The sequence below is a fragment of the Beta vulgaris genome, chromosome 3, assembly GCF_026745355.1.
Source record: "Beta vulgaris subsp. vulgaris cultivar EL10 chromosome 3, EL10.2, whole genome shotgun sequence".
Classification (NCBI taxonomy): domain Eukaryota; kingdom Viridiplantae; phylum Streptophyta; class Magnoliopsida; order Caryophyllales; family Amaranthaceae; genus Beta; species Beta vulgaris.
Genome location: NC_079204.1, coordinates 16,157,231 through 16,179,585, shown reverse-complemented (window position 1 = coordinate 16,179,585; position 22,355 = coordinate 16,157,231). Strand labels below are relative to the sequence as shown.

Sequence of the window (22,355 nt, the reverse complement as noted above, 5' to 3'; positions counted from 1 at the left end):
CATCCCACGAATGACACTAACACTGTCTGACTTAACAAAATTTCCTATCAGATTTCAAAGACGGCAATTTCCTTTAACGGTGTGTTTTGCCATGACTATAAACAAAAGTCAAGGACAATCATTGTCGCGCGTCAGGTACGGTTGTATTTACCAAGGCCTGTTTCCAGTCATGATCAGCTATATGTCGCTATTTCTCGAGTCACGAGCAAAAAAGGACTTAAAATTCTTATTTGAGATAAAAAGAATAATGTGCAAAACAACTACAAATGTTGCTTTTACTGTAGTTGGTATATAAACACGCTTATTAAACAAAAAAGTTCCCGTGCATTTTTGCACGGGTCCAAAAGCTAGTTTAAGATATATTAAATCATCATAAATGATTTTCTTATTTTATCCAGGTATTTTTCCTAAAAGAACATACTTCTGGTAAGAAAAAATGGTTAAGTGTATCTTCTCACATTTGGGTGAAGTTGTGGGGGTTAATCACCATATGTTTAACCTAAACGACCTACTTTCACTTTTGAGCAAACCAAAGGGGACTAATCATTACTTTTGCCAAATGCGAACCATGCATTGATCATGCTCTAAGACGATAGTCCTTTTCAAAAAAAGTGGTATGGTCTTATAATAACTTTATTGTAAAATAATTTGACACAAAACTTATTATTTTACCTTATTTACAAGAATATTGTGTATGTAATATTTGAAGATACTAACTTTTGCTCTACTTTTTTCTTAAGTGGATATCGCTATTTGAAATAGTCACTTTCCGATATATTTAATTAAGGCTTTCATATTGATTTATTGATTTTAGGAAAACAAACATATGCACTACTCCCTTCACCTTTCTATTGGACATTCTGAAAAGTTGATTGTTTGGAATACTCATCAAGATGAATTAAATAAGATTTCACATGATAATATTTTACTGTTATATTAATTAAGGACAGTGATATAGACCCTAAAGGTTGACAATTATAAAGTAATATAGAAAACATAATAAATAATAAATGCAGTAGTTATGCTGACTTTTTATTCTCTGTAAAATATTTGTTTAATATTACTTTATGTCTCTTTCTCTCACAAAAGTTACAAACCCATAGGGACACCCAAATATTTTCTCCTGTGTCCATGGGAATCTAAGGTCAAATAGGGCCTTATTCTTTTGGACTTATTTTCAATTCAGTTCAGTTCACCTTACTTCAATTCAATTCATTTCAGTTCAGCTCAATGTTTTCATTATTATTTTTGTTTTTATTTTACTATTATTATTATTGTTATTATTATTAATATTATAATTATTTTTGTATTATTATTATCATTTTTATTGTTATTATTATTATTGTTATTATGTATTTATTTATTATTATATTACTTTATTATTATTATTATTATTATTATTATTATTATTTATTATTATATTACTTTATTATTATTATATATTATTATTATTACTTTATTATTATCATATTTTTTATTATTATAATTATTTCAGTTGTCAATTCAATTCAGTTCAATTTCTCATATTCCAAAAGAATATAGCCTAATTCTAAGTTTGACAACAAAATGTTCGAATAAAAAAAAATTTAAGGAACAACTAATTGATCAATAATAGTAATTGATAGAGGATAGGAAATGTAACCTATTGTTTGTATGAATAGGGTTTGAATCTTAGAAGCAACATATATATATTCATTCCCCCCTAGAATGCAAATATATAGGCTTTTATCTTATAAGGATTCAATCCATAGGACTTTACTTAATTAACTCATTTTCTCACTAATTGCTTGGCTTGTTTATATATAAAATCGTTTTGACTTTTGACTGAGACATGTCTTAATCATTCAGAATAATTGGGATAAGATTATTGCATTTCAATTTATGTATATTTGTTATCGATTTATGCATATACGATCTATGCATATTTTCTATCAGATGGACACATTTTCTTATTAGTTTAATAAAAATTTGATATCAATTTAACATATTTTCATATCACTTTATGCATATTCTTTATCAATGTATGGAGATATGTTGTTAGTTTATGACATAACTTATTAGTTTATATATATGGTGCATATTTCTCTATCGTGAAACTAGGCAATGCTTCTCTGATTATACAATAAAATTGCTTATTATTAAGGTAGATATTTATTTTTCAATAAATTCATTACTTCATATATGAATTTATTTATAGCCAGAGCTTCTTCTACTCCGATGTGGACAATATCTCGACAAATACTAAGTTTAAAATGTAGGGTTCATATGATCAATCCTTCCCTTTTTTCCTTTTCCTTACTTAATTTTTGTTCCCCATATATATATAGAAATAATATAAGAACAAATGAAGTATTATTTAATTTACTTCATTTTATCCTACTTCGTCTCACCTATCCCATTCTACAGAATTGCATAAATGGCACAACTTAAGATCGATTCATTTGACTCACTAGACAGAGGGCTTGGATAAGAAGTTTTGAAAAATGTTAAACTGTACTTGTTGAATCTGTTATTGTTATTGGGAAAACAAGGCTAACATAATTTCATAAACTTGTTGGCCTGTTTGACTCAAATTTACAAAAAATTAGATTTTAGTTTTTTTTTGAGGGAAAAAACAAGCTAGATTAATTTAAAGACAACTTGTCCATGAGTACATGCATAAGGTGCGACCTCCGGAGGGGAGTGGTTTTCCCATATTTGTTCTAACACCAAAAGGCACTAGCTTTGCTAGGTGATGAGCAACACAATTGCCATCCCGCTTGACATGAAACCAAACAAGAAAAGTAAAAGAAATAAAACAAGCTAAAATATCATGGAGAACCTTATCAAGGTCCAAGAGAAAGGTGACACTTTTAGAGAGACGTTTGATAACTACTTGACACTCATACTCAAGAATCACTTCACTTAGTCCAAACCTCTTGCCCAACCACAACGCTAACTCAATCGCTTTGGCCTCGACCACTTCGGGGATCCAATAAGCCTTCACACGCCTTGTAGCAAAAAACAATACCACACCATTCGAGTCACGCCCAACAACCCATAGACCCACCAAGACAACATAAGATAGAGAGGCATTTACATTAATTTTAACCATTCCCAGAGGGGGCGTTGTCCGTACCTTGATGTTGGGCGTAAAAGGGCAGCCTTGATGGTTGTAGATACGTGTCAAGTACTTCCCGTGGTCCTCAAAACCAATCTTGCAACACACTCCACTAGAACATTGTTGGATCCACTTGTTTTGAAATACCCTTTGGTTTTGATCACCCCAAATGAACTAAGTTAGGAAGACTCCCTTTGTGATCATGTTCTTGTCATATTTGCTCCAAATCTCCACCAACGCACGCATGTTAAGGGTTGATGCACTTTCACATATCTTCTCACACCCACATTCGACCCACAGCTCGAACACACGGGGACAAACAAACAAATCATGACTCGCCGATTCTACAACATCACAGCCCCATGGGCAAGGAGCATCATTAACAAGGTGCCTATGACTTAGGAGTGCATGGATTGGTAAGAATTTTGTACAAAAACGCTAAAGAAAATGTTTTACCTTTGGGCTAACCTCCATGCTCCAAATGACCACCCAAGCTTGATGAAAGTTGCCAAGATTACACCTTTTCCCAAGCATGTAAGCTGTTTTGACTAAGTAAATACCATTTTTTGTGAGAGCCCAAGTAAGATAATCAGGAATCTGAGAGTGGCTTGAAGGGATTGCCAAGATACATTTTGCATCACATTCATTAAATAACTCCTTAATAAAACTATCATTTCAATCGAGGGTGTATGAATTAATTAGATAACGAACTAACCTTCTTAATACTCCCTTAAGGAGCACTGATAGGTTGTCGTAAACCTGTCGAAAATAATTCCTGCAAAACCTTCTAATAAAGTAGTAGGGTAAGTAGGGTCGAATCCATATAGAGATGGTCGTTTTAATTTAACTTCTAAGGTATGAAGAAACTAAATAAAATCATAAATTTGAGATTTAAGGTTCTAAACTAGTAAAATATGAAAATCAAACTAAAATGATCTAGGGCAATGGTTCACCAAGTTCATAATCAAAATCAATCAAAAAATCATCAACAATTCAATTAATCAGATATCTAGACCGTAGGTTAATCCTACGGTAGGGTATTAATGCTCTCAAATAAACATATGCAATACGGTCGCTAACATAATCAGATTTGCTAATTGTAAGTAAGCCTCTAAAGAGTACTATCTCCCGATCTATGACTCAATATTAGCAATATTTAATTAGACAATTGATCAAATGGCAAGATTAATAATAAAAATACTAATCAATTAGAGATACAAAAAACTAATCAAACCATCCATGAATATCAATCAAGATTCATAGCATATAAATATGGATTCTCAAACCCTAGAATATAAGACTACTCAATCATTAAGTAAATAATAAAATAATCTAAATCTACAAAAAAAAAAAAAACATAATTGAGGAAATCAATGAAAGAAACTAATTGAACTCATGAATAAATGGAGAACATGAAAAACTAGGATTTAGTACTAAGCTAGGGAGACAAAGAAGAAGAGAAAACTAATTAAACTAAAACTAAAACTAAGAATAAAACTACGCGAGAGAGGAGACTTAGGGTTCATAATCTAAATAAAATTGAGTAATCTAATATGACTAGAAAAATAATCTACAAGATAAGAAAAGTCGAATAATCATTAAATAGGTGGAATTAATGATTTGCAAATACGGTTGACAGACAGCAAAAACAATTCGAACTTTCGGTAGGCGTAACTCATTGACTAGAAGTCTCCTCGGGGTGTGCCACTTATCATTGGAAATTTCTTCAAGTCTAGTTTCCAAATACACTGGAATCATCTAATTCACATAATCACATTAAAATTTATGGTCAAAAGAGTAGACATCACACTTTTTTCACATTTCTTCAAATGATTTTACGCTTTGTTTTCGCTCAAACTCGTACTATGAGATATCCATGACGGTCCTTATGCAATGTACCTTCTTCCAAATGCTCCTAATCCTCAAGCTTAGCTAATCATTCTCCAAAGACATTCTCTATACCTAAAACTCATCAAAAACAAGAAAACGTACCGAATAGGAGTAGAGTAACATAACTTAAGAACATAATGCAATATGAACCTTAAAACAAATCCAAATGTTCTGAAATGCAACCTAAATGCACCTAAAAACCATATATAAATATTACACATCAAGCACTAGTAATGAACCAACCTGCATCATCAACGATCCTTGGATCTTGCCACACACGAATTTCCGCACCATCCCCAACGCCCTAAATGCTCTCTTCTTTGATTAAAGCCTTCGAACTCCATATACTTCTTCATGAATAAATACAAGAATAATCAAGATAAGCATCAAGAATGTCTTTAGTAGGATAATACTTGGCCTTCACAACTCGACCAAGCAAAGATTGAGGTTCGCGGGTTAGACGCCAAGCCTGACACCCTAGAAGGGAATCATTAAAGACATCTAAATCCCTGAAATCCATTCCTTCAAAGTGCACAAATATTATAAGGATTGGAGCTACCCCACCAAAAGCACGCCATAGCCGAGTGGATTTGTTGAATCACCAATCGTGAAATTTCATACCCACCCATAAGATATGTGGGAATGGCTTGGATAACAAATTTTAAGAGTGTTTCTTTCCCTGCTTTAGATAATAACTTCTATTTTCACCCTTGAAGTTTCTTCGAAATTCTATCGAGAAGAGAATCAAAAATAGATTTCTTTGATTTTCCTCCAATAAAGGGGATACCAAGGTGCTTGTCAACTAGCCGCATCTTTAAAATACCCACCAAACTCTCTTTTTGATCAATGTTGACTCATCTGCTGAAAGAAACTTTCGACTTTTTATAATTAATTTTTTTATAGAATGCTAATTCATAGTGGTTGAGAATATCAACTATTACACTGCATTCCTCTCGGGTCGCTCTTATGAAGAGAAGACTGTCATCTTCAAAAGGAGGTGAGTGATTTTCGGACCATTACGACTAGCTTTAGCACCATGAATCTGCCGTTCCTGAACCTTACTCTGAATCATTTTAGAGAAAGCGTCAGTTATAAAAATGAATAAATAAGGAGAGAGGGAATCACCTTATCGAAAGCCTCTAACAGGTTTTGTAAAGCCACAAACTCCCCATTCACAATGAAAGAGTAAGAGACAGATGAAACACAATCCATCACCAGATTTACCCAACGCCCATCAGAACCCATAGTCCGGAGAAGCTTCTTAAGAAAACCCCCTCAACCCGATCCTAGGCCTTACTCATGTCAAGTTTCATGCATGGCCATAGTACCCCTACGACTTCTATTTCTATGCTTCATCGTATGAAAATTTTCCAGAGCAATGAGAGCATTATCAGTTATAAGGATCCCCGGAACAAAAGTACTCTAGATTTTCCAGTAACGAGATCAAGGAGGAATTCCTTCAATCTGATGACAATAGCCTTCGAGATAAGTTTATAGAGAATATTACAGAGGGTTACAAGGCATAACTCTAAAGCAGCAATAGGGTTTTTGACTTTGGGAATAAGAAATATATCCGTATGATTGATGGAGCTTGAGGACGAGCCACCATGAAGAATACTGCAGACAAACTGAGTAACATCATCTCCAATAATGTGCCAACATCGCTGATAAAATATGGCATGCATACAATTCGGGCCTGGAGCTTTACTGGGATGCATTTGCTAGAGAGCATCAACAATCTCATCTTTTGTGAAAGGGTTTAGAAGAGCCTGGTTACAAGTTTTAAAGATCACAGGGCTAATACATTGCAAAACATCCTGTAAATTCGCATCAAAGAGATTCATAGAAGTGAAAATATCATGAAAATAAGCCCCAAAAATACCTTCTATGCCATCAACACTTTCGTGCCAAACCCCATATTGATATAATTCCTTTTCTTCCTCTGCGAAGCTTTGTGGTGAAAAGATCTTGTGTTTCTATCAGCATCCCTCATTGTAGAGACTCGAGAGCGAAGGTACGAGTAAGTTTGTTGTGCAAATCATCAATTTTTCCAACTCCGCATATTCTTCACAACTAGCATCTGTTACTGGACGTTGTTGGGCTAGTACCAACTTCTTTTCAATTTTTTCAATATGCTTGCCCAGCTTTACGAACTTGTCTACACTCCAACTTACAAGGTCATGAGCCATAAAAGAGATGCGAGAAGAGAACAAGTCACCCACAATTGAGTCCCACGCACCACGAACTACATTTTCACAACTTTCATCCAAAGCCAACAAGTCTCAAAGCGAAAACCACGACGCTTCCTTCTATTATTGTGCTGGGTGGGAGCACAAGTGACGATGGCCATGTGATCAGACTTCACGAAGATGCCCGGACAAAGATCAACCCATGAGGCAGACCCAACAAAACAGCATGGAAAGAGATTTACCACGTTTCCAAGTGTACCAAGCACCCATATACCTCAAGTCACGAAGATTTAGATCATCTATAAATTCATGAAAAGAGGTCATTTCCTTCCGAATTCTATCAACACCCCTTCTTTTCACCATAAACGAGGATCTCGTTAAAGTCACCACCAAAAAGAATTGGGATGGTTGATTCTACATAGAGGTGACGAATCACGTTCCATGTTTTGTATTTCTCTTCCTCTTTCAGCCATTCATAAATACCCACAAGTCTCCAAACATTACTACCATCTTCAAGATCTCCATATATATGATGTCGGGAGAAAGAAATAAGAGTGGACTTTAATTTATATCTTCTTTCTAATAAATGCATAACCCCCATCTTTCCCTATACTAGGAACAACAAAAGCATCTTTTTAAGAATGCCGCCCCCTCCCCCCTTTTCTCTTTTTCTCTCTAAACCTAGTCTCCCCTTTCCCCTTTTTCATCAATTAGGGGCTGCCATGGATGTTTTCATCCATGGTAAGCCCCCCTCCCCCTTTAATTTCCAATTTTTAGTTTTGTTGAATAAATTAGTATCTTTTATGGGATTTTTTTAGTCTCTATTGTGGAGATCTCCTTCTCCCCTATGGGAGTTGTGAGTAGGGTTTTTTTGTTTTTAGGTATGAGAAATTGTTCTCATTGGTTGAAGTTTGAGACTCAACATGAAGGTATTGGAATCTCGGATGCGGTAAACATGGCTCGATCAAGAATGTTCTTCCCAAACTATGTCAGAATGATAGACTTCCTCATCAATAGCTGTTTGATTCAGCAAATACAAGGGGGACGTGCTGTATTGCTCGATCTGGTTCATTATAGTTTTTTCAAAGACAAATTTGATTTAACCTTGTTTGATTGTATCTTATTTTTCTTTAATATCTATAATTGTAGATGCCGTTTGACCTTCAATCAATGAAATTTTCTCCTTCAAAAAAAAAAGGAACAACAAAAGCATTATGGAACCCTAATCGATCTTTAAGAGCTTTAGTCTCCCTCTTTTTAATCATAGTTTTCGACAAAAAAAGAATGTTGGGGGCATAAGTAACACTCTAGCGAAGAAGCTGGGGAACTGACCAAGGGTTGCACATCCCTCGACAATTCCAACACATGCTATTCATAATGCTTGGTGGGATTGGTTCTCGCCAACCTCCGCCGTAGTCATAGAGTTAAGATCATAGGGAGTACTATGTTTAGTGTGCTTCATAGAACTCTCATACTCTCCAAACTCTAAATCTCGATATCCACACTCGAACGCTTGTTTGTTATGCTTTCAAGGTCTATTTCCATGTCCTAGGCTACCCCTTTATCCACCATATCACTTTGGGCTAAACGCTTCCATGATCGAAGTTGGGAAACTGCAGTCCCCTTATCCACCTTAGCACTTGTAAAAAAAAGAACTTCATGTTGCTTGGGGATTATTGTGGCTGCGTTCCCCACAGAAGGTACAACAATGTGTTCATTATTGGAACACCTTGTTTAAATTCATGCACAACAAGGTCGTTTTCTCGAGGTAATGGGATATCATGGCTGACATTAATGTTTTCATTAATTAGTCCAACATCTAAGATATTATTAGGAATATTTACTACTTCATGCAGAGGGTTCGAGACAAGGGCCACATCCTTCACAGTAGGGCTGACAATCATATCAAACAAAATTTTCTTGCTTGAGTGAAACTTCTCCTCCTCTTCAATCTTCTTTGATCCACCCTTCCTAGGAGTGGCTTTTAAGTCAAAACTCCACCCCAATTTCTCTTGTTTCTCCTCCTCCAGAACCATATGGCAATTACGCACAAAGTGCTCCATGATCCCACAAGAGAAACAAAAGTACGACAACCTTTCATAGGCGAAATCAACCTGCAGTTCTCACCCTTTTGTCTTTTAGTTTTCGGTATCTGCAAGGGTTTAGTAACATCGAGTAAAACTTTGACACCCCTATACCTCCCAATTCCTAAAACATCATCTTCCATCTCTATAATTTCCCCCGTGTTACCAATAAGGGCACGCACAATATCATCAGTGCGGTAGTTAAATGACAAATTCTTAATGTGCACCCAAAAGGGGGATTTGGTGATTGTTACCTGGTCTAGTTGCTCCACTCGATCATTCTCCTTAAGCAAAATAACCATGTTATCAAAGCACCATGTATGCCCTTCAAGGACTCTCTCCAAATCCTTCCAATAAAAGAATTAGAAAGCATAAAAGCTTGGACTCTCGTATAACAAGCCCTTTTTCAGGAGCCCAAACGGATGTGATTGTACGCTTGAATGCTTCGACATTGTAGGATTTATCCGTCAATAATTGCCCAAATAGGACCAGAGATAATTTATTCTCTACACTAGGGTTTAATGTGTTTAGGTCAAGAATAGTGTCTTTGTAACAGCCCGTTTTCCCGAGCTGCTAGATAAACACACTTAAGATTCACTAATCAAAATCAAAGCTTAATAAGCCTCAAATTAAACATTAACTCGCAGCGGAAATATAACCTAGAAATCGATCCTGGACCTGTGGGTTATTGGCCCACAAAATAAAATCCTTAAAATAACACAATTATCTCAACTAGATTCCCAAATATTATACATCGAAAATATCAATAACTATTCTCAAACCAACTATCTAAAATACAAGCTTGTAACTAAGCCCCTATGACACCTTGATCTTGCTCCACTTCCAATTCCGAGCCTTTGATACCAAACCTGCAAATTCAGGGAAGAAATACAAAACAAACAAATTTCCAAAATGAGTGGAAAACTCGTAACCTTTACTTCAGCCCGTTATAAACATTTTATTTCTCAAATCATTTTCATTTCGTAATGACGCTGGCATAGCTCACTCTCTTAAATAAATCAGTGGCAAGTACAAGCTTTGGACAAAAGGACAAATGACAAATGCTGTCTCCAAGCTGCGCTATAGAGTCCAGCAACACTACCTCCAAAGTTCGTAATGGAGCGTAGCCGACCTGTACCAGGTCAAAAGAGTAACACTACAAGAAATTATTTCAAAGAGGGCAATATTTATCAATCAAGGAGGGCAATTAGCTATTTGCCTTGTCTAATAGTATCAAAAAGAAAATAAAATTCCCCCTTTTTGATAATAAATAAGAAGATAATTTTATCATTTTGCCCTATTTGATATCACCTAAAAGGGCAATATTAAATTTTCCCTCTATAATATTATCTAATAAAACAACTTCATAAATTTGCCCTTTTAAAAGACACCTACTAAGGCAATTTATTTGTTTGATATCTTTGAAAAATTTAAAGGACAATTGAAACATTTTGCCCTCTCTGAAATATATTTAAAAAGGCAATTTATCTAATTTTGCCCTATTTGAAATTAACTAAGAGGGCAAAATAATGTAAAGTATTTGTCTTCATTAAAAAAAAAGTAAAGTATTTGTCCTCCTTGATATTCATAATCCATAACTTTTTAAAAGTGGCAAAATATTTACTGTAGCAATCAAAATATTCATAATCTCTCTCTGAAAGCATCAGCAAGTAACAGAGGAAGGGAGGAACCTGAAAAATTAGCAATCAGTCAAAACTCTCTCTCTCATCTTATGGAGCTTCAATTATCTCGTCAATGGCGGCCTCTGAGACCGTCAATGTATCATCTTCTAGACAAGCTTGCGGAAATGTACTTGTTGTTTTCATCCTCATATTGATCGGAGTTCTCGCTTTCTCGATCCGTCTCTTCTCTGTAACTTCTTATATTTCCTTATTCATGCTTCTATTTGTAGATCTAATCGTAATTAGGTTATACAAATTCGACGATTTGAAGCTATGATTTGTTGAATTCTGTTTGATTTTCAATTTTTTAGATACTAATTTCAAATGCATTGTGATTCTGGTCTGGATTTTGTGTTTGCAGGTCATCAAGTACGAGAGCGTCATTTATGAATTCGATCCGTATTTTAATTATCGAGTTACTCAGGTCTTCGATCTAATTTTCATGCTGAAATATTATTTTTTCCGTCGAATTCTGAAATTACAGTACTTTCTACAATTTGGACTTGCGGAGTTTTTGCCTTTTTTTTAGGTTTATGTGTCTTTTAAACATAATGATTTGTTGAAGATGCTGAATTTTGCAAGTTAGGTTATTAGGTGTTAGATAGTCAGCGGATAGCAAGTGTTAGGGTTAATTTTCTGTTTATTTTGCTTCCATTTTTTTTCCCTTGCGCCTTTCATATTATCAACATTTCCACATTTTTTTCCCCTGTACTGCTTTGAAATGTTAATATCTACAGAAATGTGTAGTACTAAAGATAAACTATTGTTTATTGCTGGTGTAAGAGGGACTAGGTATAGTGAATGATGATGTTTCAAGTCAATTAGCAAATGCAGTTCAAGTGGAGTTTTCGGGTTGCGGAATAATATTGAGCTTTTGGAGACCATTCAGGTTTATCTTGGTAGGTCTCTTTCGTTCAAATCTGTAGTATGATCTGTATTGCTTTGTGGCTTGATTGTGTTGGTGCTGCTTCATAGAGTGGATAATGATAGAAGTTGTGATAACACAGCTTATCAGAAAACAACAATGTCTATTTGTGATAACACAGCTTATAAGAAAACATCAATGTCTTAAGGCGCACCTGATGTATGGACTCACGAACCATTAAGGATGGTCACTTCTTGAACATGATAAGATGATTTGAGGCAAAGTTTTTTAAACCTTAGAGACTTAATTCCTCATGGGAGTGTTAATCCCTTATGGGGGTTCAGTTGCATGAATCAATAGTTCTCCTCGAAATAAAAGCTTCTTATACTAGGGTAATTATTTCATATATGCAGTTGTTTGCCTTTGCCAATCGTATGCCTTGTAGTTCATATGAAATGTGAACTTATTCGTGTCTTGGTTGTATCTCCAGCAGCCTGTGCGGCATATCCTTAATATATTATGAAATTTTTATGTGCTTAGTCGCTTAGTTTCATACTAATGTGGTATTTATAACTTGGTCCCCTACGCCTAATTTTCTTTAAACAATGATGATGTGCATTATTGGGATGTATCACGACTTTCTGGCATTTCATCTTATGGTTTCATTTTTGTTAAGTTATTTCAGTTATTAATAAGTAGATTATATCAAATTCGTCAAGTATATATGTTATACTATTCACATAAAACTTTTATGTCGGAATTTATTAAAACTTATAAACTTAGGTGTAACATCATGAACATATTCATATTAGAAATATGTCCAATAAATTAAAGTTGTCTGCAGGCTGCAGCTTCCAGCATACTTCATCCTTCTTGAGAATGTGAACTTGGTGTGTAAGCTGCTGCATATTTCATTCGTTTTGTGAATTGTGAATTTTTGTTTTGTCTTTGTTTCATGTGCTTCTCTCACGTAGTTGATTGTGGTATCAACTATCATCTAAATATTTTATTAGATACACTCACTGTCTGAATCCTACACTCCATTACCACCAAGAATTCTTGGAAAAGCATAAAGTCCTTGAAATATGTTTGATATCCTTGTTGTTTTTGTACAGTTCAACAGTTTTAGAAGAATAGGCTGCAGTTGTTTCTTTGACAGTTGAAGTAAATTCATGAAATCTATTCTTATTACACTAGAATAGAAGCGATTTCGTTATTCGGTTGTCATACTTACATTGTGATGAATTTTAAGGAGGTGCTAGAACCTTTGTTGTCTTGCTCTGTTCCCCTATTCAAGCTAAGCTACTAAGAACTTGGGTTCAATCTTAATCTTAAACTCCATAAGCTTGATGTTAATATGATCAGATTAGATCACTTGGATGTCTAGCTATGTTTTTGTAACTGAAAAGGGCAGCTTCACGTTTCACATCAGATTTCTAGAATCCAGCAATTTCACAGTACTAGAACAATTTGAGATTCATGAGAATGTCATTTTTTCTAGTTTTTATCTAATACTATGTGTAATCTAGTTTAACTCTAAAATACAAGCACTAGATATAGTTAAATATATGTTGAAGTTTTTCTTATTAATATATGATAATGTGTAACACCCCCAAATTACTCACTTTTAAATAAATAATTTAATAAATAATATTTGAGTAATTTAGGAGTATTACCGCCACGTGACTAACACGCTTTCGGCAACCAACTACTAACTAACCAAAATAACTTGCAGCGGAAGACTTTAACCAAAAATAATAATACTTCTTTATTAATAAAAGTAAATATTGTCTCAATACTAAAAATAAATGAAACACTCTAATCTAGGTGAAGATCCCCTTCCTAGTATGCTCCCATGCACATCCAAAATTCACCTGCAAATCTGCTTACCAAAAAGGTAAACAGGACAAAGCCAAATAGGAAAAAGAAAATACGCGTCAGTATAAAACTGAGTACGAAATGTACTAGATAAGTAACACATTTGTTAGTTCGTAACAATTTTTCATTTCGGAAACTCCATCACCAATAATTCAAGAATAACTCTTTAAGAATAAACTGTTTTCAAACACTTAATAATAATTCAAGAATAACATTTTAAGAACAAACTCTTGCCAAACACTTGAATAATAATTCAAGAACAACCTTTTAAGAACAAACTCTTTCCAAACACTTGAATAGTAATTCAAGAATAACCTTTTTAAAAATAAACTCTTTCCAAACAACTTGGATTAAAAATAATCCTGAAAACAATTCATCTTCTTATCTCCCCTTCTATTTTGCTAAGTGTGCACACCCCCCAAGCTAGTCATCCCATCACGGAGCTATATCAAGGGGTAACTATAATTGCCAACAAGTGGACTTTGAATCTCTTGATATTAATCAAGCGGAAATAATAATAATATGACTTGTAAGTCATGAGTAAACCTCCTTCCTCATAAACAACTTTTTGAACATTCAAAGTTTATAAAAACCAATCAACCTTTCCTTGTAAAAATAATTTAATTTTCCAAAAAGGATAACAAAACTTCTATATAAAAATGATTGATAAAATCATTCATTCTTTTCACTTTCAAGCGTGAATAATAAAACATTGTAACCATTTTAAATCAAATTTCTAAACCAATCCAACCAATAAAATCAATAAACAACTTTATCATATAAACCACATTCTTAAAAGATCTAGCTACATAACGTACCTTGATCTTGCACAAACTAATACTAGTATCTTCACTTATTCTTATACTTGAGCTTTCTCATAGCCAACCAACAAGCAATCTACCACATGAACTTAATCATGAATTTAAACATGAATGATCTATCATGAGCATAATATTTTTGAGTAAGAAATATGAAAATATTTTTTAAACAAAAGAAAATTGAAACTTGAATAAGAAATATAAAACTAGAATACATAGGAAGAGAAAGAAGAACTTTGAAGTAAGAAATTATAGATTCTTCAAAGTTTTTGTGTGGAAAAGATGGCTAAAGGTGTGGGGTATTTATAGGAGTAGAATAGATAGTACTTAATTTTCAAAATTAAAGAGTTTGTAACATTCACCATAAATTAGGAGATTAAACCAAGATTTGTAACCTTCATCATAAATTTGGAAAACAAAACTCCCCCATTTACTTCACAATCCCGTCAAAAATAATGGCCTAAAAAAAATTTTTTTTTTTTTTTTTTTTTTGGTTTTTTGAATAATTTTGACTAGGATTTAAAACCAAAAGTTTAACAAATCCAATTTTGGCGCCATATTCCCGCCAAAATAATTTAAAATCAATAAATATACTAAAATATCCTTTGCTTAAAATATTTATTTTAGAAAATAAATATAAAATACATATTTATTTATTTTAATAAATACTAAAAATACGGGGTATTACATAATGTATGTACATTGTCATTCTTATTTAAGCATGCTGCAGAATTCCTTGAGTAATGTATCCTACTTTTTCTTTGTTATAGGTGCCATGTGCCATGGAGGTACTAATGTGATCAAATCTCCTTCATATCTCTTTGTTCTGTGTAGTTTATCAGCACATGACAACTTTGGCTCGAAATCAGTGCGGAATTGTTATCAAATGATTGTAGAAATATTAGTTCACTTGAGCATTTTCGATGAGTTCACTTTTGATCCTTTTATTCCTTTTCTTTACATGTGTTTAGATGAATAAATTGTTTTAGTACATTTGTTGAACTATCTCAAGTAAACATTATGTGAATATGATTTTGTTAAAATTTTAGTAAATCAGTATAATAATATTTTTTTCCTTGGTATTACCATGGTGTTATGTAGAATAATGTACGAGGTTTATCTCTCAACTTATATTAGATTGATCTTTGATGCATAATGGTTTTTAGATAATGACTAGCAATGCTTGACAAAGTAAAAGAGGGCAATATCTTATTTTTGCTCTGCTTGATAAAGTACAAACAGGGCAATATCTTATTTTTGCCCCGCTTGATAAAGTACAAACAGGGCAATATCTTATTTTTGCCCGGTTTGTTGTAGACCAAATAAGACAATTGTATTTGTCTTCCTTGTTTTTGAGCAAAGAGGGCAAAAGTATTGCCCTTTCTGATGATCATAGAGGGCAACTTTATTTGCCTTAGTTGATGAAGCAAAGAAGGCAAAAAATTTTGCCCTTTTTTTATTGGATCAAAGAGGGCAAAAACATGAGTTTTGCCCTTGAAACCTAATACAACGGAGCTACAAGGGCAATGGAAGGGCAATTTCAAAATTGCCCTCGTAGCCTATGAAGGCAAATTTTGTATCAAAGAGGGCAATTTTAATTGCCCTCCTTGAAGCTGTTTGTTGTAGTGTAACCCTCCTCCACCCATACCTTGCCCACTTACTATTTTCAGTTCATAAACTAAGCCAGCAAAACAGTTTTCGTATTCATACTCATCGAATAATATTTCATAATCAACTCACAACATCACATTCATAACTATGGCCATAGTACGAAGTTATATATGAAAATAAAACACTCCACACACATGGGCAAAAGTAATACATTTTACTGAACATAAAAGTTACCTGAATCGTAATACAAATCCAACAACACCTTCAATAATCTTCATCTCCAAAATCATCCTCCAAGAATCACCTCACAATTATAACGATAATTAAAAACCAAACTTAAACTAATCTAAACTAGGAAATATAATCATAGGTAATTCCCAATATGAAAATCCTTCACGATCTTAATTCCAATCATATTACTAAATTCCCTAAACTAATTCTACACTACGTATCATGAACAGCAGCAAAACAACAACGCATCACCACTACTAACAACCATCACAACGCCACCAACCATAACAACGACTAGAACTACAACAACAATACCAAAGCAACAGAACAACAATACGACTTCACTCCACCACAACCACGACACCAAACTCCACAACAACAACAACTACACAACAACAACATCAAACAATGACAACAGCAACAACGAACCACCTAAAAATATAGCAACATCAACCCAACAACCATAACAACACCGAACAACAACAACAAACCAACAACAATTCAGACCAAATGGCATCACTGTGAACTCATAGTGACCATGACGCGTCCTAAATGCAGTCTTAGAAATATCACCCTCAGCAATCCTCAATTGGTGATAACCTAACCTCAAATCTATCTTCGAGAAAATCCCCACTCCTTTCAACTGATCAAATAAATCATCTATTCTCGGAAGTGGATACTTATTCTTGATCGTCACATTGTTCAACTCCCGATAATCAATGCACAACCTCAAACTACCATTCTACTTTTTCACAAACAATACAGGTGCATCCCAAGGAGACGAACTAGGTCTTATATACCCTTTTTCCAATAACTCCTCCAACTGAACTTTTAACTCTTTCATCTCAGCTGGAGCCATTCTATAGGAGCCTTTGAAATAGGTCCGGTTCCTGGCATCAAGTCTACGATGAACTCAAGATCCCTAACCGGTGGCACACTCGGTATCTCTTCAGGAAACACATCAGGAAACTCAGATACGACGGAGATCTCCCTATTCTCATCTTCCTTTTCAATCCTTTGAACTCCACATAAGAATAATGGACACCCCTTCTTCACATAAGATTGAATTCTCATCGCACACTATCTTCATTCCCTTCTCCTTCCCAAGCTTCCTATAAGTCACCCTTTCTTTCTTAGGGACCGACTAAGGACACCTTGTGGGCCTCACAATCAATCTGAGCCTTGAATCTTCCCAACCAATCCATCCCCAAAACCACATCGAGGTCTGACAAATCAAACTCAACTAAGTCGGATGGAAAGTTCACCCCAACTATCACTAAAGGTACTTGACTATGCAACCTAGTACAATTAAACATTTCCCTGATGGCAATGCAATTTCAAAGAAATAGACACTGGACTGCTTAACTGGAGCGTCTACTAAAGTGCTAGAAATAAATGAATGAGATGCTCCTGAATCAAATAACACTTTGACAGACAACGAATTAATGAAAAAGGTTCCAACTACTACCTCAGAAACATTATGAGCCTCACGGCGGTTCATGATGAAAACTCTGCCTTTAGACTGATTCTCCATCCCTGGTTTAACACCAGCACTGGAAGAAGCTAACTTCTGTTGATCATTCTGAGGTGCCTTACTACTCGGGTCAGGTTTGACTGCAGGTTCTCCACCAGCTTTTCTAAAGCACTCATACTCACGGTGCCCCAATTTCTGACAATAATGGCATGTCACCAAGTTGCCTTGACAATCTTTTCCAGGGTAGTTCTTATCACACCTTTTGCAGAAAAAGGTTCGCTCACTTTCTTCCCATTCCTTGGCTCCCATTAGGCTTCCGACTAGGATACCTATTGTCTTTTTCAGTTTTTGAAATCCACCATTAGGCTTAGGCTTCTTATCTTCAATTTGTTGGTTCCCATTGTTGTTATACTTCCTCTTTTCCCAGAGAAGTTCGTGCAATCTTCCTTCCTTTAATCCCATATAAGTGAGCAGCTCTACCATAAATTTCATCAAGAGTCTCAAAAGTTACTCCTCCCAACTTACTTTGGAGAGTTAAGGTTAACCCTTGCTCAAACCTTTGGGCCTTCAAAGTCTCAGATGGTACTATCTCAGGTGCGAACCTCATTAACTCCAAAATTTGCTATAATACTCATTAACAGACATAGTCCCTATCCTCAAATTGGTGAACTCCATAGCCTTTTGCTTCCTTAAGTACGCAGGATAAAACTTAGTCCTCAGGGCTTCTTTAAACTCGTTCCACCTGAAGTCCGGATCCTCTAAAAGATCATCTTTCCTTTGTTTCCACAATAGGTCTGCCTCATCTCTCAAATAATAAACAACATTATTAACTCTAAGGTTTTCAGGGCACACTATGACATCAAAAAGCTTATCAAATTCTCAGATCAGTTTTCTAAACTAGATGGGTCCTCTTTCCCATGGTAAGTCGGAGGTTTGACAGCTGCTACCCTCTTAAAGACCTCACCAAAACTATCGGTCTCACTCTGCTTGGTTGCTTGATTAGCTATCACTTGAGTGATGTTTTCAGTTATCTTTGCTAGCCTTCTAACCATAGAACTTATACTCTTTCTCCTTCTTTCTGCCATTCTACTAGATATAAGGGTGTTTGAGGATAAATCTCAACTAACATTCATAGAATAGTTGTGTAACTACCAAAAAAATTAATAAATAACCATGCGGTATAACTAGTTCAAAACATAGCAATCACATATTTCATATATCACGGCCAAATATGAAGCCTTATTTATAACAACTACTAGAATATTTGAGCATATCAAAATATTCTTAAGACAACTAGAACGTTTCATGACCAAAACAAAACTATATATGTCTACGATCTGAAAACTTTAAACTCTGGTACGTAGTCTGTCTAAATAACATTCTCCAACTCATCAATGGCCATATAATCAGACTGGCCTGAGTATTTTCGAAAGGTAAAAAAAATACACATAGTACTACTATTTGCTCGCCAATGCAGCATGACTTCTTGCTTATCCCATACATAGGGAATAACATAAACTTTTTCCTTAACTTCCAACAACGATCATATAAAAGCAAAAAGAATTGAAATATTACAAGTACATCATCATAAAAGTAATACTAATATATGATAACTAAATATATATAGTTTAAGATTTGTACTAGATGCACCACTATGGCTTAAAATATTTATTTCAAAAATTTTAAAGTGTACTTGATTTCAAGATATAGAATAGCCAAGGTGATTATAGCTCCCAGGTAAGGAAGTTACCCACAGCGTCGGGGAGAGCCTTCCTAATCCTAGACAGAGCTTGTCACCCCAACATATCTACACCCTTCATCTTTCAAAATAAAATAATAATATAAATATATATTACCTTTTTGTGGTACTAGCAAGATGCATCTATACAAATCGTCAAAAAGAAAACAATTAAGCTTAACAAAAACAATTTAGAATGCAAATGCGAAACTCTTATCTACCCATCCTATGTCTACCCATCAATTTTAAATTCAACTTTTATTTTTTAAGACCTGAAAAACTGATACCACTTTGTAACACCCCCAAATTACTCACTTTTAAATAAATAATTTAATAAATAATATTTGAGTAATTTAGGAGTATTACCGCCACGTGACTAACACGCTTTCGGCAACCAACTACTAACTAACCAAAATAACTTGCAGCGGAAGACTTTAACCAAAAATAATAATACTTCTTTATTAATAAAAGTAAATATTGTCTCAATACTAAAATAAATGAAACACTCTAATCTAGATGAAGATCCCCTTCCTAGTATGCTCCCATGCACATCCAAAATTCACCTGCAAATCTGCTTACCAAAAAGGTAAACAGGCAAAGCCAAATAGGAAAAAGGAAATACGCGTCAGTATAAAACTGAGTACGAAATGTACTAGATAAGTAACACATTTGTTAGTTTCGTAACAATTTTTCATTTCGAAAACTCCATCACCAATAATTCAAGAATAACTCTTTAAGAATAAACTTTTTCAAACACTTAATAATAATTCAAGAATAACATTTTAAGAACAAACTCTTCCAAACACTTGAATAATAATTCAAGAACAACCTTTTAAGAACAAACTCTTTCCAAACACTTGAATATAATTCAAGAATAACCTTTTAAGAATAAACTCTTTCCAAACAACTTGGATTAAAAATAATCCTGAAAACAATTCCTCTTCTTATCTCCCCTTCTATTTTGCTAAGTGTGCACACCCCCAAGCTAGTCATCCCATCACGGAGCTATATCAAGGGGTAACTATAATTGCCAACAAGTGGACTTTGAATCTCTTGATATTAATCAAGCGGAAATAATAATAATATGACTTGTAAGTCATGATAAACCTCCTTCCTCATAAACAACTTTTTGAACATTCAAAGTTCATAAAAACCAATCAACCTTTCCTTGTAAAAATAATTTAATTTTCCAAAAAGGATAACAAAACTTCTATATAAAAATGATTGATAAAATCATTCATTCTTTTCACTTTCAAGAGTGAATAATAAAACATTGTAACCATTTTAAATCAAATTTCTAAACCAATCCAACCAATAAAATCAATAAACAACTTTATCATATAAACCACATTTAAAAGATCTAGCTACATAACGTACCTTGATCTTGCACAAACTAATACTAGTATCTTCACTTATTCTTATACTTGAGCTTTCTCATAAGCCAACCAACAAGCAATCTACCACATGAACTTAATCATGAATTTAAAACATGAATGATCTATCATGAGCATAATATTTTTGAGTAAGAAATATGAAAATATTTTCTTAAACAAAGAAAATTGAAACTTGAATAAGAAATATAAAACTAGAATACATAGGAAGAGAAAGAAGAACTTTGAAGTAAGAAATTATAGATTCTTCAAAGTTTTTGTGTGGAAAAGATGGCTAAAGGTGTGGGGTATTTATAGGAGTAGAATAGATAGTACTTAATTTTCAAAATTAAAGAGTTTGTACCTTCACCATAAATTAGGAGATTAAACCAAGATTTGTAACCTTCATCATAAATTTGGAAAACAAAACTCCCCCATTTACTTCACAATCCCGTCAAAAATAATGGCCTAAAAAAAATTTTTTTTTTTTTGGTTTATTTTTTGAATAATTTTGACTAGGATTTAAAACCAAAAGTTTAACAAATCCAATTTTGGCGCCATATTCCCGCCAAAATAATTTAAAATCAATAAATATACTAAAATATCCTTTGCTTAAAATATTTATTTTAGAAAATAAATATAAATACATATTTATTTATTAATAAATACTAAAAATACGGGGTATTACATAATGTATGTACATTGTCATTCTTATTTAAGCATGCTGCAGAATTCCTTGAGTAATGTATCCTACTTTTTCTTTGTTATAGGTGCCATGTGCCATGGAGGTACTAATGTGATCAAATCTCCTTCATATCTCTTTGTTCTGTGTAGTTTATCAGCACATGACAACTTTGGCTCGAAATCAGTGCGGAATTGTTATCAAATGATTGAGAAATATTAGTTCACTTGAGCATTTTCGATGAGTTCACTTTTGATCCTTTTATTCCTTTTCTTTACATGTGTTTAGATGAATAAATTGTTTTAGTACATTTGTTGAACTATCTCAAGTAAACATTATGTGAATATGATTTTGTTAAAATTTTAGTAAATCAGTATAATAATATTTTTTTCCTTTGATTACCATGGTGTTATGTAGAATAATGTACGAGGTTTATCTCTCAACTTATATTAGATTGATCTTTGATGCATAATGGTTTTTAGATAATGACTAGCAATGCTTGACAAAGTAAAAGAGGGCAATATATATTTTTGCTCTGCTTGATAAAGTACAAACAGGGCAATATCTTATTTTTGCCCCGCTTGATAAAGTACAAACAGGGCAATATCTTATTTTTGCCCGGTTTGTTGTAGACCAAATAAGACAATTGTATTTGTCTTCCTTGTTTTTGAGCAAAGAGGGCAAAAGTATTGCCCTTTCTGATGATCATAGAGGGCAACTTTATTTGCCTTAGTTGATGAAGC

General features: G+C 33.9%; 2 long non-coding RNA genes across 5 annotated transcripts; one reads left to right on the top strand and one right to left on the bottom strand.

Moving 5' to 3' along the window:
* Positions 1–9,904: 9,904 nt before the first annotated feature.
* Positions 9,905–16,644, bottom strand: LOC125495993 (uncharacterized). Its single transcript, XR_007272551.2, has 2 exons — positions 16,352–16,644; positions 9,905–10,132 (listed from the first exon to the last, which is right to left on the bottom strand). It is a non-coding gene; the product is annotated as an uncharacterized LOC125495993 (long non-coding RNA).
* On the top strand, positions 10,759–15,591 carry LOC125495992 (uncharacterized). Of its 4 annotated transcripts, XR_007272546.2 has the most exons (4): positions 10,759–11,135; positions 11,307–11,844; positions 12,655–12,700; positions 15,277–15,591. It is a non-coding gene; the product is annotated as an uncharacterized LOC125495992 (long non-coding RNA). The 4 variants fall into 4 exon arrangements; XR_007272547.2 differs by lacking the exons at positions 12,655–12,700; positions 15,277–15,591 and adding an exon at positions 11,992–12,648 and having other exon boundaries at positions 10,762–11,135; XR_007272545.2 differs by lacking the exons at positions 12,655–12,700; positions 15,277–15,591 and adding an exon at positions 12,926–13,086 and having other exon boundaries at positions 10,764–11,135.
* Positions 16,645–22,355: the final 5,711 nt, after the last annotated feature.